This window comes from Thalassophryne amazonica, chromosome 2 (genome assembly GCF_902500255.1).
Source record: "Thalassophryne amazonica chromosome 2, fThaAma1.1, whole genome shotgun sequence".
Classification (NCBI taxonomy): Eukaryota; Metazoa; Chordata; class Actinopteri; order Batrachoidiformes; family Batrachoididae; genus Thalassophryne; species Thalassophryne amazonica.
The window spans coordinates 87,216,989-87,230,800 of NC_047104.1; the positions used below are offsets into that span (position 1 = coordinate 87,216,989).

The following is a 13,812-nucleotide window of genomic DNA, read 5'->3' on the forward strand; positions in this document are numbered from 1 at the left end:
CTTATACTGTAGATGATCTGCACTTTGTATCATAAAATCTCAGCTACTTGCTCCGTGAAGCTCTTTTAGCACATATCCTGTACATATGTTTGTGTAAAATGATAAGAAGGCACACAGACAGCTGAACAGAGTTCTGCACCGGCCTGTAGTTTTAGATAAACTATTGCTAACATAATTTATGTGGGTACAACATTTGTCACTATTACCAGCTAATCAATAATGTTTAAAATGTACCAACTGGGTTTGTGTGATGTCAGATAAAATCAATATTCCACTCAAAGGATCCCAGGGCTAAATCCTAGAAAACCAGACTATGATGTTGCTGTATTTCTGGAAAAAGAGAAACACAAACATTTTGCCAATGTTTAAGATGCAGCAATTGGGCTCTGTGACTAAACAATCCAGTCAATTTATTGGTTGGATTGGTGGATTGGTTGGATTGGTGAGATGGCCTCTTATACATAGCACAAGAGGCCATCTACTGTAGTACAGGAATGTAGCTTACCAGTACCAGAATACCAGGCCACTGTTTGGGGTTCATTTTTCCACGTGTTCACAGGTGTGTTATGTATCATAATGAATGAAACCAATCTAAGGAGTACACGCAACATGCGACAACATACAAAAATGCTGTATGTTTTGTGGAACTAGAACGATGCTTGCACACTGAAAATGATCCAGTTAATACAGCAGTTCCTAAAGTGGAGGTATTGCAGAGGACAGCAAGGCAAATGAATTTGGTGTGTTGCAAACAAAAGGTATGTTGCTGTAGGATTTTTATGTATACTTCCACTGCATCATTTTTGATGACACACTGATTAACTGGGACACTTAAAATAACCTAGTCTCACACCCATGTTCTCATATTTTGACTAAACTACAATCTATGACAAGTTGAGTACCACTGTTGTGCGACTGTGAGACGCCAAATCATAGAGAAATGTTCCCTGATGACACTGAAGCAGTTAGTTCTGTGTGCTGTCAAAGAGAAATGATGTAGCTGTGAAAAAAAGGTGTCTCCCCACCTGTCACTAAGGTCAGTATCTCACTGGGCTGTGACTGTTGGGGAGTAGTTGGAGACACAAAATCACATAAAAATGGCAGTTTTTCAATTGGAATCTCACTGAATTGGTACTTACGACATATTAGCGCACGTCTCCTGAATGCTGTCCAAATGTCACATGGTGACTGGTGGCGAAAATAGGCGAGTAGTCTGCATACATAGTGCACAAGTGCCACTCAAATGGCATGCAAGGATTTGCGTGTGAATGCCGTGTGACGCTTTCACAGATTTCGAGCGCCACTGCCATGGCTGAAATGATGGCACATTTGTGCACCAAGTGCTCAGGATGGCTGTGGGCTGCTATTATATTTCTATTATGTAAAAAGAGGTTGTGAAAATTCCTCTGATTGTAGGCACAGAAGAAAAAGCACTGTAAATAATAATAAAATAAAGAATAAATAATAATTTAAAAAACAAGAAGAAAAGTGTGGGCAGCACACTCACCAACTTGCAAAATGATGTCCAGGAGCTGTGTCTCAAGCTTACCTCAATTGGATGGCATGGCTCCTTCAGCACCAGACAGGTGTCATCCAACCTGCTGATGTGGGCATGGCAGGTCAGAGCCGAGTGGCTAGAGGCTGCTAGATTCTGACTCACAGAAACTGTACTGAGAAGGGTTAAAGATGGTACAGCCTAAATACTAATAAGAGCCAGGTGTCATAATGCTTAAATGGGGCGTGACCATCCGTCAAAACACTCACTCCATTTGTAATCAGTTGATAATTAGAGGCACATTGTCCCAAAAAACAAACAAACAAACAACCATCAAACAAAAACAAACAACATGACAAAAACCAGAATAAAAACAAATATTAATATTAAAGAAAACAAGTGAATTTCAGTTCTTCATTCAAACCAAATGGTTCCATAGTGCCCAAAGTATAAATCGAAAATGCTTCTCTAAATAAAAAGTTTTTTAATGATGTCACCGCCTCTGGGTGGAACTGTGATTTTCTCAATCCCAAAATTTTAAAGATGCTGGTGAGCCTTGACCGGCTTGTTTATAATGCCTTGCCATGGCATAAGTTAGATTCTGGGTACGGATTGCCGTTTTATGTTCAGCTATCTGTAATTTAAGTTGACGTTTTGTTTGGCCAATATATGCCAATCCACAAGGGCGTTATGGGAGGTATACTACATGTGTAGTATTACAAATGATTAATGAAGAAATAGAATATTGCTTACCAGTACGGGGATGGGAAAAAAAAAGTGCAATTAGAACAATGTACGCTATTACCACATCTAAAGAAACCTTTTGGTGGGCTGGAAGGCCAAGTAGACGAGACAGGAATATTCATATCTGAATGAACAAGTCGATCACGAATATTACGGGCACGCTTAAATATAAATTTGGGCAGTTCAGCACAGATGTCTTTAAGTGTTGGATCACTCTTAAGAATATGCCAGTGTTTGTAAATTATGTTTTTTATTCTTCCCGCCAATGGAGTGTAGTGGTAGAAAAAACTATTTAGATGTTGAAAAAGATTTAGATTTCTTCTTAAGTAAAGAGGCACGATCAGTATTTAGAGCTCTATCCCATGCTTTGCCAATATCAGTTTTATCATAGCCACGTTGTTCAAACGGATATGCTAAAAGAGCTGCTTTTGACATGAAATCAGTAATAGTACTACAGTTTCTTCTAACTCACAAAAATTGACCCACTGGTATGTTACGAACTAAATGGGGTGGATGATTACTGTCTGCTTTCAATAAAGTGTTTCTACTGAGGGGTTTACGGTAAATAGTCGATTGCAAAAATCATTATCATCCTTATAAATAGTAAGAAGTCAATGGAAGTCAATAGTCTAAGAAGTCAATGGAATGGATTATAATTCATAGTGAAAGAAAGATAATCTGTAGTGAAATTGATAAAATTCAAAAGTTGATGTAACTCATCAGATGTGCCCCTCCAAATTAAGAGGACATGATCAATATATCTATGCCATAATGATATTTTGGAGTGAAAAGGATTATTTTCAATACTAAAGATATGTTTCTCTTCCCAAAAACCCATCACTAAACAGGCGTGCGATGGAGCAAACGCACTCCACATAGCAGTCCCCTGTAGTTGTAATTAATATTTACCAGAATATTTTAAAAAAAGTGTTAGATAGAACAATCTCAACCAATTTGATAAAAAAAATCTGAAGGCGGCAACACATCATTAGGACTGTAGCAAGATAGAAGGAAATGGCTTCTAAGCCTACGTGGTGAGGTATGCATGTATACAAGCTTTGTACATTCAAAGACACAAGGATATCATCACTTGCACAATTCCAATTATTGATTAAGTTTAGAACATCAGTAGTGTCCGCAAGATACGAAGGTAAATCATGAACAAATTTTCCCAGAAAAAAATTAAGAAATTGTGAAAGGGGCTCAGTAAGACTCCCTATTCTAGAAACAATAGGCCGTAACGGAGGATCATCCAATTGTTTATGAATTTTGGGTAAACCATAAAATACAGGACAAGGAGGAAATTCACTTAAAAGAAAAGCCTTCTCTTTTTCTGTAATCCAGCCTTTCTTATAAGATGAGTCAATACATTCATGAATCATACTGTTAATATTAGAAGTGGGATTTGAAGATAAAGGTTGATAGTATTTTACATTATTTAACAATTTCAAAATAACACGGTCATAATTCTCCAGCCCCATGACGACAATCAGCGGGACGAATGATGATATCCCGTCTGGATCCCAAAGATTGCAATACATCCAGTTTAGATCGACATAAAACACCTAATTTAGCAAAATCCCACTCAACTAGCTGGTTAACAGCCACTATAGTAGGGTTTAAATTTGAAGAAGGCAAAAAACTAGTTTTTTTTTAAAAGGAGTAACTTCTCTTGAAGACTCACTAATATTAGAATCTAGATCATCACTTTTGTTGTTGGACAAATTAGACTTAGAGAAAAAAATGTCTGAAAATTTTAAAAGAATCATAGAATTTTAAAAGGACCAACGAGTGGTTGTCAGGGGTCCTCTTCTTCTTCCCCCTCGAGCCCCGGCGTGTCTTACTCTTGGACGAGTGTGACCTTGATCCAAATAAGAAGAGGAACTGCTGGATGGAGAAAAGCCGCGACCTCCAATGTCACTCAGTTCTTCAGAGGAATCTCTCTCACTTGCCGTAGAAAGAGGCGTGTCCCCATGCGTCTTGAGGAGGGGCGGACGATTGTTCTTAAAAACTTCCTCTTTTTACCATGCCAGTCATAAACTGATCCATCTGCATAGTCTTTAGTGTCCCCTTCATATTTCCCTATCTTATATGCCTGTAGATCTTTCACAAAGGATGACAAAGTGATGGAGGTTTTCTTTATAACCTCAGCAAATGCATCAGCATTAACTTTGCTCTTCATTTGTTCTTCCACCCGCAACACGTCCGTTTTCAATTTCTCTTGTTCAGACTTAGTCTCCTCAATTATCAAAACATAAGATCAAGAGAGCATTTGTTTAGAATTTGCTCCCATTTCAGCATGAAGAGTTCATCATTCAAACCGAATGACGGAGTTTTATTGATGTGCAAACCGCGCGGAATGTGCTTAGCTCTCCAGTATTCAGACAGAGTTATAGAATCTGGATTCTGATTTCTTCAGGTCTTCTAATTCTTTAGTCAGGGACAGTATATTGGACTCTGCAGACTTAAACGTATCCTTAAATGAGTGCGGCAAAACAATATTAGCACCTTGCTCATCAGTAGTAGTACTTGCGTTAATCGATTCAAAACTTGACATCTTGATTTCTTCTTACAGCGTGCAGCAGGAAGAGAAGGCCTGTCCTCTGGCCTTTTTGTTCTACAAGATATTTCATGTTCAAACTGATAAACTTTATTGTTTTTGTGCAAATATTTGATCATTTTGAAATGGATGCCTGCAACACATTTGAAAAAGCTGGGACAGTGGTATGTTTACCATTGTGTTACATTACCTTTCATTCTAACAGCACTCAATAAGCATTTGAGAACTGAGGACACTAATTGTTGAAGCTTTCAATCAATCAATCAATCAATTTTTTTATATAGCGCCAAATCACAACAAACAGTTGCCCCAAGGCGCTTTATATTGTAAGGCAAGGCCATACAATAATTATGTAAAACCCCAACGGTCAAAACGACCCCCTGTGAGCAAGCACTTGGCTACAGTGGGAAGGAAAAACTCCCTTTTAACAGGAAGAAACCTCCAGCAGAACCAGGCTCAGGGAGGGGCAGTCTTCTGCTGGGACTGGTTGGGGCTGAGGGAGAGAACCAGGAAAAATACATGCTGTGGAGGGGAGCAGAGATCGATCACTAATGATTAAATGCAGAGTGGTGCATACAGAGCAAAAAGAGAAAGAAACAGTGCATCATGGGAACCCCCCAGCAGTCTATGTCTATAGCAGCATAACTAAGGGATGGTTCAGGGTCACCTGATCCAGCCCTAACTATAAGCTTTAGCAAAAAGGAAAGTTTTAAGCCTAATCTTAAAAGTAGAGAGGGTGTCTGTCTCCCTGATCTGAATTGGGAGCTGGTTCCACAGGAGAGGAGCCTGAAAGCTGAAGGCTCTGCCTCCCATTCTACTCTTACAAATCCTAGGAACTACAAGTAAGCCTGCAGTCTGAGAGCGAAGCGCTCTATTGGGGTGATATGGTACTACGAGGTCCCTAAGATAAGATGGGACCTGATTATTCAAAACCTTATAAGTAAGAAGAAGAATTTTAAATTCTATTCTAGAATTAACAGGAAGCCAATGAAGAGAGGCCAATATGGGTGAGATATGCTCTCTCCTTCTAGTCCCTGTCAGTACTCTAGCTGCAGCATTTTGAATTAACTGAAGGCTTTTTAGGGAACTTTTAGGACAACCTGATAATAATGAATTACAATAGTCCAGCCTAGAGGAAATAAATGCATGAATTAGTTTTTCAGCATCACTCTGAGACAAGACCTTTCTGATTTTAGAGATATTGCGTAAATGCAAAAAAGCAGTCCTACATATTTGTTTAATATGCGCTTTGAATGACATATCCTGATCAAAAATGACTCCAAGATTTCTCACAGTATTACTAGAGGTCAGGGTAATGCCATCCAGAGTAAGGATCTGGTTAGACACCATGTTTCTAAGATTTGTGGGGCCAAGTACAATAACTTCAGTTTTATCTGAGTTTAAAAGCAGGAAATTAGAGGTCATCCATGTCTTTATGTCTGTAAGACAATCCTGCAGTTTAGCTAATTGGTGTGTGTCCTCTGGCTTCATGGATAGATAAAGCTGGGTATCATCTGCGTAACAATGAAAATTTAAGCAATACCGTCTAATAATACTGCCTAAGGGAAGCATGTATAAAGTGAATAAAATTGGTCCTAGCACAGAACCTTGTGGAACTCCATAATTAACTTTAGTCTGTGAAGAAGATTCCCCATTTACATGAACAAATTGTAATCTATTAGACAAATATGATTCAAACCACCGCAGCGCAGTGCCTTTAATACCTATGGCATGCTCTAATCTCTGTAATAAAATTTTATGGTCAACAGTATCAAAAGCAGCACTGAGGTCTAACAGAACAAGCACAGAGATGAGTCCACTGTCCGAGGCCATAAGAAGATCATTTGTAACCTTCACTAATGCTGTTTCTGTACTATGATGAATTCTAAAACCTGACTGAAACTCTTCAAATAGACCATTCCTCTGCAGATGATCAGTTAGCTGTTTTACAACTACCCTTTCAAGAATTTTTGAGAGAAAAGGAAGGTTGGAGATTGGCCTATAATTAGCTAAGATAGCTGGGTCAAGTGATGGCTTTTTAAGTAATGGTTTAATTACTGCCACCTTAAAAGCCTGTGGTACATAGCCAACTAACAAAGATAGATTGATCATATTTAAGATCGAAGCATTAAATAATGGTAGGGCTTCCTTGAGCAGCCTGGTAGGAATGGGGTCTAATAAACATGTTGATGGTTTGGATGAAGTAACTAATGAAAATAACTCAGACAGAACAATCGGAGAGAAAGAGTCTAACCAAATACCGGCATCACTGAAAGCAGCCAAAGATAACAATACGTCTTTGGGATGGTTATGAGTAATTTTTTCTCTAATAGTTAAAATTTTGTTAGCAAAGAAAGTCATGAAGTCATTACTAGTTAAAGTTAATGGAATACTCAGCTCAATAGAGCTCTGACTCTTTGTCAGCCTGGCTACAGTGCTGAAAAGAAACCTGGGGTTGTTCTTATTTTCTTCAATTAGTGATGAGTAGAAAGATGTCCTAGCTTTACACTTCTAGTGTAATGAAACTTATTCCCCACTGCTGGGTAGTCCATCAGAGTAAATGTAAATGTTATTAAGAAATGGTCAGACAGGAGGGAGTTTTCAGGGAATACTGTTAAGTATTCTATTTCCATACCATAAGTCAGAACAAGATCTAAGATATGATTAAAGTGGTGGGTGGACTCATTTACTTTTTGAGCAAAGCCAATAGAGTCTAATAATAGATTAAATGCAGTGTTGAGGCTGTCATTTTCAGCATCTGTGTGGATGTTAAAATCGCCCACTATAATTATCTTATCTGAGCTAAGCACTAAGTCAGACAAAAGGTCTGAAAATTCACAGAGAAACTCACAGTAACGACCAGGTGGACGATAGATAATAACAAATAAAACTGGTTTTTGGGACTTCCAATTTGGATGGACAAGACTAAGAGACAAGCTTTCAAATGAATTAAAGCTCTGTCTGGGTTTTTGATTAATTAATAAGCTGGGATGGAAGATTGCTGCTAATCCTCCGCCCCGGCCCGTGCTATGAGCATTCTGACAGTTAGTGTGACTCGGGGGTGTTGACTCATTTAAACTAACATATTCATCCTTTGTAGCTTTGTAGGTGGAATTCTTTCCCATTCTTGCTTGATGTACGACTTCAGTTGTTCAACAGTCCGGAGTCTCCGTTGTCATATTTTACTCTTCATAATGCGCCACACATTTTCAGTGGGTGACAGGTCTGGACTGCAGGCAGGTCAGTCTAGTACCCACACTCTTTTACTACGAAACCACGCTGTTGTAACACGTGCAGAATGTGGCTTGGCATTGTCTTGCTGAAATAAGCAGGGTCGTCCCTGAAAAAGACGTTGCTTGGATGGCAGCATGTGTTGCTCCAAAACCTGGATGTACCTTTCAGCATTGATGGTTCCATCACAGATGTGTAAGTTTCCCATGGCATGGGCAACTTACACACCCCCATACCATCACAGATGCTGGCTTTTGAACTTTGCGCTGGTAACAATCTGGATGTTTTTTCCTCTTTTGTCCGGAGGACACAACATCCATGATTTCCAATAACAATTTGAAATGTGGACTCATCAGACCACAGCACACTTTTCCAATTTGCATCTGTCCATTTCAAATGAGCTCGGGCCCAGAGAAGGTGGCGGCGCTTCTGGATGTTGTTGATGTTGTATGGCTTTCTCTTTGCACTTGTAGATGTAGTGATGAACTGTGTTAACTGTCAATGGTTTTCTGACGTGTTCCTGAGCCCACGCAGTAAGATCCTTTACACAATGATGTCAGGTTTTAATGCAATGCCGCCTGTGGGATCGAAGGTCACGGGCATTCAATGTTGGTTTTCGGCCTTGCCGCTTACGTGTGGAAAGTTCTCCAGATTCTCTGAATCTTCTGATTATATTATGGACTGTAGACAATGGAATCCCTAAATTCCTTGCAATTGAACATTGAGAAACATTGTTCTTAAACTGTTGGACTAATTTTTCATGCAGTTGTTCACAAAGTGGTGATCCTCACCCCATCTTTGCTTGTGAATGGCTGAGACTTTTGGGGATGCTCCTTTTATACTCAATCATGACACTCACGTGTTTCCATTTAGGTGTTCTTTGAGCATTCATCAACTTTCCCAGTCTTTTGTTGCCCCGTCCCAACTTTTCTGAAATGTGTTGCAGGCATCCATTTCAAAATGAGCAAATATTTGCAAAAAAAAAAAAAAAGTTTATCAGTTTGAACATTAAATGTTTTGTCTTTGTGGTGTATCAATTGAATATAGGTTGAAGAGGATTTTCAAATCATTGTATCCTGTTTTTATTTACATTTTACACAATGTCCCAACTTCATTGGAATTGGGGTTGTAATTCATTACATGATGACAGAAAGGGGCACTGACCAAGTGTAAAAATATGACAAGTTGTTATTGAGAGTGTGTTAAAATATCCACTACATTTCCCCAAGAATTATCATTTGAACTTCAGCAAATAGCAAAACACAGAGGAAGCCTGCACTGTAACATCCTTTGCCACGTGAAAACAGATTTGTTTGACATTCCTGGGTTAGTTCAATCTGAGGGCTGAGAGGCAAGATGTGACAAGATTTCACTTTTTGTGGAGTTTGTGACACCATGCTTAAAGAACAAAAGTAGATGGTGCTACAGTTGTTCTAAATAGTGTTTGCAACATGTTGCATGTTGAATTCCAGAACTTTTAACCCTGTTTTGTAAATATTGCCATGTGGTTTATGAGAATTGTCAGATTAAAAACCTATTCAAATTGTACCTCCCGGGACTTCCAGTGACGTCATGGATGTAGTGGCAGCAATGTAACTGAGCTCCGCTGGACATAAATGAAAATAAGTGTAACAACTATAACAAAACGTAAAAATAGATTACTAAACCATGAGCTCCTCCGCTGGACAAAGAAGACAGGAGAAACTTGACCCCTCGCGAGGAAAAGATGATAATAAGCCGAATCCGCCGAGCCCAACTAGCAAGAACTCGGCTAGTAGCAACACAAGTCAATCAGATACAACGGTACTGGAAGAACTGAGAAAACTCTGAAAAGAAAATCAAGACGGACACACAAACTAAACTGGCCCTTAACCATGTGGAACAATCTATTTCCGACATAAAAAAACCAACTGGCAGAACACGAACAACGAATGGAAAGGCTGGAGGAGAGAATCAGCACGGCGGAAGATACGGAGATGCGCCACCACAGAGCACTGAGGTATCTGCTGCACCGTGATATTGAGCTTACAGAAAAGTGCGATGACCTCCAAAACAGGTTGAGAAGAAACAATATCAGGATCTTTCAAATCCCAGAAGATAGTGAGGGAGGGGATGCCGCTGGTTTTGTTAAGGACCTGCTCCTGAAAGAGCTTAGCTTACCACCAGGCTTGGACATTAAGATTGAAAGGGCACACCGCTCCCTGGCGGCTAAACCTAAAGATCCAACAGCCCCTCCGAGGTCGATAATAATGAGATTTCTGGACGCAGCGGTAAATGACATAATCATAAGGCAGGCATGGAGCCAGGGGACGGTTGTCTATCAAGGCAAATGGATCTATTTCGATCAGGATTATTCTCCCGATCTAAAACAGAAACGAATGAGGGTCCACGAAGTTATTAAACAACTTAAAAAGAAGAGCATCCAGGCAAGGTGTGTGTACCCAGCGCAACTGAAAATTAAGCTGAGCACTGGAGAGAAGACGTTTGGATCGCTAACGAGCGCCGCAACGCTACTGAAGGACCTGGGGGTCGAGGTGCGATACGAGGAGAGGGAGCGCATTGAGGAGGAACTGAAGGATGGATGGAGGAGCCAGGAGAGGAGAAAGAGGGGGGTGCCTTTGTCATCAGCCGATCTCAAGACTTTTCTGCAAGGGGAGGATTAAAGGGACTCTACCATTAAGGTGGACAATAAGCCTGTTTCAACTAACCTAAGGATAAGGTTGGTGGATTCATGGTAGCTATAGCTAACAGACTCAAAGGAACATAATAAGCATCACTAAGTTTTATTATTCAAATATATTTTATTGTCACAAAATAAGGTTATATGTTAGATAGTCCAAGGCGGTTATGCTGATTATATGAGTGGAACACACTCACCTGGACCTTTTTTACAGTTTAGTGTAATATTGGTCACACTTACACTGTGTGTACTTTTTTCCACAGAGAGGGTAGGTCACACCTCTCTGCCCCAGTACCAATGGGGATCTGACACGGTCATAGCTCAGCTACTGTGTCAGATTGATGTAGTGGAAGTTCAATTCTATGTTCTTTGTGTTTTGTTTTTCCTGACATATACTATAATTGATATCACTTTGTTAGGGGTTAGATACACTCTGATGTCCAAGGGTAAACAGGTAGAGAACTATACTGTGAGATCCTATAGGGATTATGACTGAGTTGAATTTCATAAGTTATAATATAAGAGGAATCAATAATCCGATCAAGAGGAAGAAAATTCTGGGACAATAAAAGAAACTACACTGTTCTGTTGCTCTGATACAGGAAACACACCTGACAGAGGTGAAGCATCTAAAACTGAAGAGAGAGTGGGTCGATCAGGTTTATAGCTCATCACGTGGGAGAGCAAAGAAGAGAGGGGTTGCCATATTGTTTAATAAATCTGTGTATTATAATAATGAGAAATTCTTCCAGGATGATAAAGGCCGGTATGTTATGGTGATAGGCATGATTGCAGGAATGAAAGTAACTATACTTAATGTGTATGCCCCAAATGAAGATTGTCCACACTTTATCAAAAAGGTAGCAGCTTTACTAGCAGACAAAAGTGAGGGGATTATACTGGTAGGGGGTGACTTCAATTGCACCTTGAACTCAAAGCTGGACAGGTTACCTACAATAAAAATATCTGAATCTAAAATGTCTAAGGGGCTGTCAGATATGATGAAGGAATTGGGCCTAGTAGATATTTGGCGGCAACTTCACCCTAACGAGAGAGACTTCACTTTTATGTCCCAAGTACATGGAAGTTATTCGAGGATAGATTTTTTCTGCTTATCAAAAACTGAATTACACAGGGTAAAAGAGTGTACAATTGAACCAATAACTATTACGGACCATGGCCCTGTGACTATGAAAATTAACTTGGGAGCAGATAACTATTTTAAACACTGGAGGCTTAATGTCTCATTACTAATGGATACAAACATCAGACAAAAAATACAAAGAGCCCTTTCTGAATACTTTGCTATCAGTGATGATGGTAGTGTCTCCCCCTCAGTTGTATGGGATGCCAGTAAGGCCACAATAAGAGGGAAGATTATTTCTATTGGATCTAGAATAAAGAAACAAAGGCTTGCAAAACAACAAGGATTAGAAGCAGAATTAAAAAAATTAACAAGGGAACACAAACAATATGGAAATAAAGACATTTTAAATAAAATAAAGAAAGTCAGACAACAACTGGATGAAGTTTTGACACATAAGGCAGAGGGAGCTCTCAGATACACTAACAGAAAATATTATGAAATGGGTAATAAAGCTAGTAGGCTATTGGCCTTTCAACTCAGAAAAGCCCAATCTAGCCATGCAGTCCCCAAGATAAGGAACCCAGAGACCAATCAGATAGAAACCGATCCAACTAAAATATCAGATTCCTTTGCAACATACTACAAACAACTATATAGGACTGATGAATCAGAATTCAGGAGAAAGGAGAGTGCAGAGTTCTTAGGGCCCCTTAAATTGAATAAACTATCAAGTGAGGAAGCAGAACTATTAATAAAGCCCATCACAGAAAGTGAAATTAAAGAAACTATTACCAAACTAAAAAATAATAAATCACCAGGAACAGACGGTTTCTCCGGAGAATACTACAAAATATTTGTGAATGAACTCACTCCCATACTATGTAAATTATACAACTATGCACTGAAATCAGGAAATCCCCCAAACTCGTGGTCAGAAGCCATAATAACAGTCATACATAAGGAGGGAAAGGACCCCCTTCAGTGTACTAGTTACCGCCCAATAAGTCTACTATGTGTGGATTATAAAATCTTGACTTCTATATTGGCTATCAGAATTCAAAAAAATATTAAGAAATTAATACATCCAGATCAAACGGGATTCATACCAGGACGTCAAGGAACAAATAACATTAGGAGAGCTCTGAATTTGCAGACAATTGCAGCAAGGGAGAAACAACCGTCGATGCTTCTCGGCTTAGATGCAGAGAAGGCATTTGATCGAGTTGACTAGATATTTTTGAGGCAGACACTGCTAGAAATGGGTTTTGGAAAGGAATTTGTGACCTGGATCAGTCTCTTGTATAAAGAGCCTTGCTCCAAAGTGAGAGTCAATGGCCACTGCTCTAGTCCCTTTGGGACTGAGCGAGGTGTGAGACAGGGGAAGTCGTTATCACCCATCTTATTCGCCCTAAGTATTGAACCTCTGGCAGAGGCAATACGCCAAAACACGCAGATTCAAGGGATAGCAGATGAAGGAGGGGCAATCCATAAAATAGCTCTGTTCGCAGATGACATTTTGCTCTTTATAAAAAATCCACTCCTTTCCATTCCCATGCTTATAAAATGTCTACATAAATACGGGTCAGTATCGGGATACAAAATTAATGAGACTAAGTCAGAAGCCATGATGATCTCGGGTACCTGGCCTACACAATTGAATAACAGCGTCTTCTTTCGCTGGTCTAAACAGGGATTTAGGTATCTAGGAGTCATTATTACACCTAACCCCACTCAGTTATTTGAGGCCAATTATAGCAAATTAATTAGACAAATAAAAAGGGATGTGACACGTTGGGAGGTGCTTCCCCTGTCTTTAATTGGTAGAGACAGTACAAATGAACCTATTGCCTAGACTTCTCTTTTTGTTTCAGTCCCTTCCAGTAAGAGTACCTGTTCCCACTCTAAAAATGTTAGATAAACTAATATCAACATTTATTTGGCAAAGGAAGAGGCCGAGGATAAAACTGAAATGCCTCCATCTGCCTAAGGACAGAGGAGGACTGAGTTTACCAAAC

At 39.5% G+C, this 13,812-nt stretch overlaps 1 protein-coding gene across 1 annotated transcript in view; it reads left to right on the forward strand.

Moving 5' to 3' along the window:
- Nucleotides 1–13,812, forward strand: part of kiaa1549lb (KIAA1549-like b) — a 290,305-nt gene that overhangs the window by 169,094 nt on the left and 107,399 nt on the right. The gene's annotated exons all lie outside the window — the stretch shown is intronic.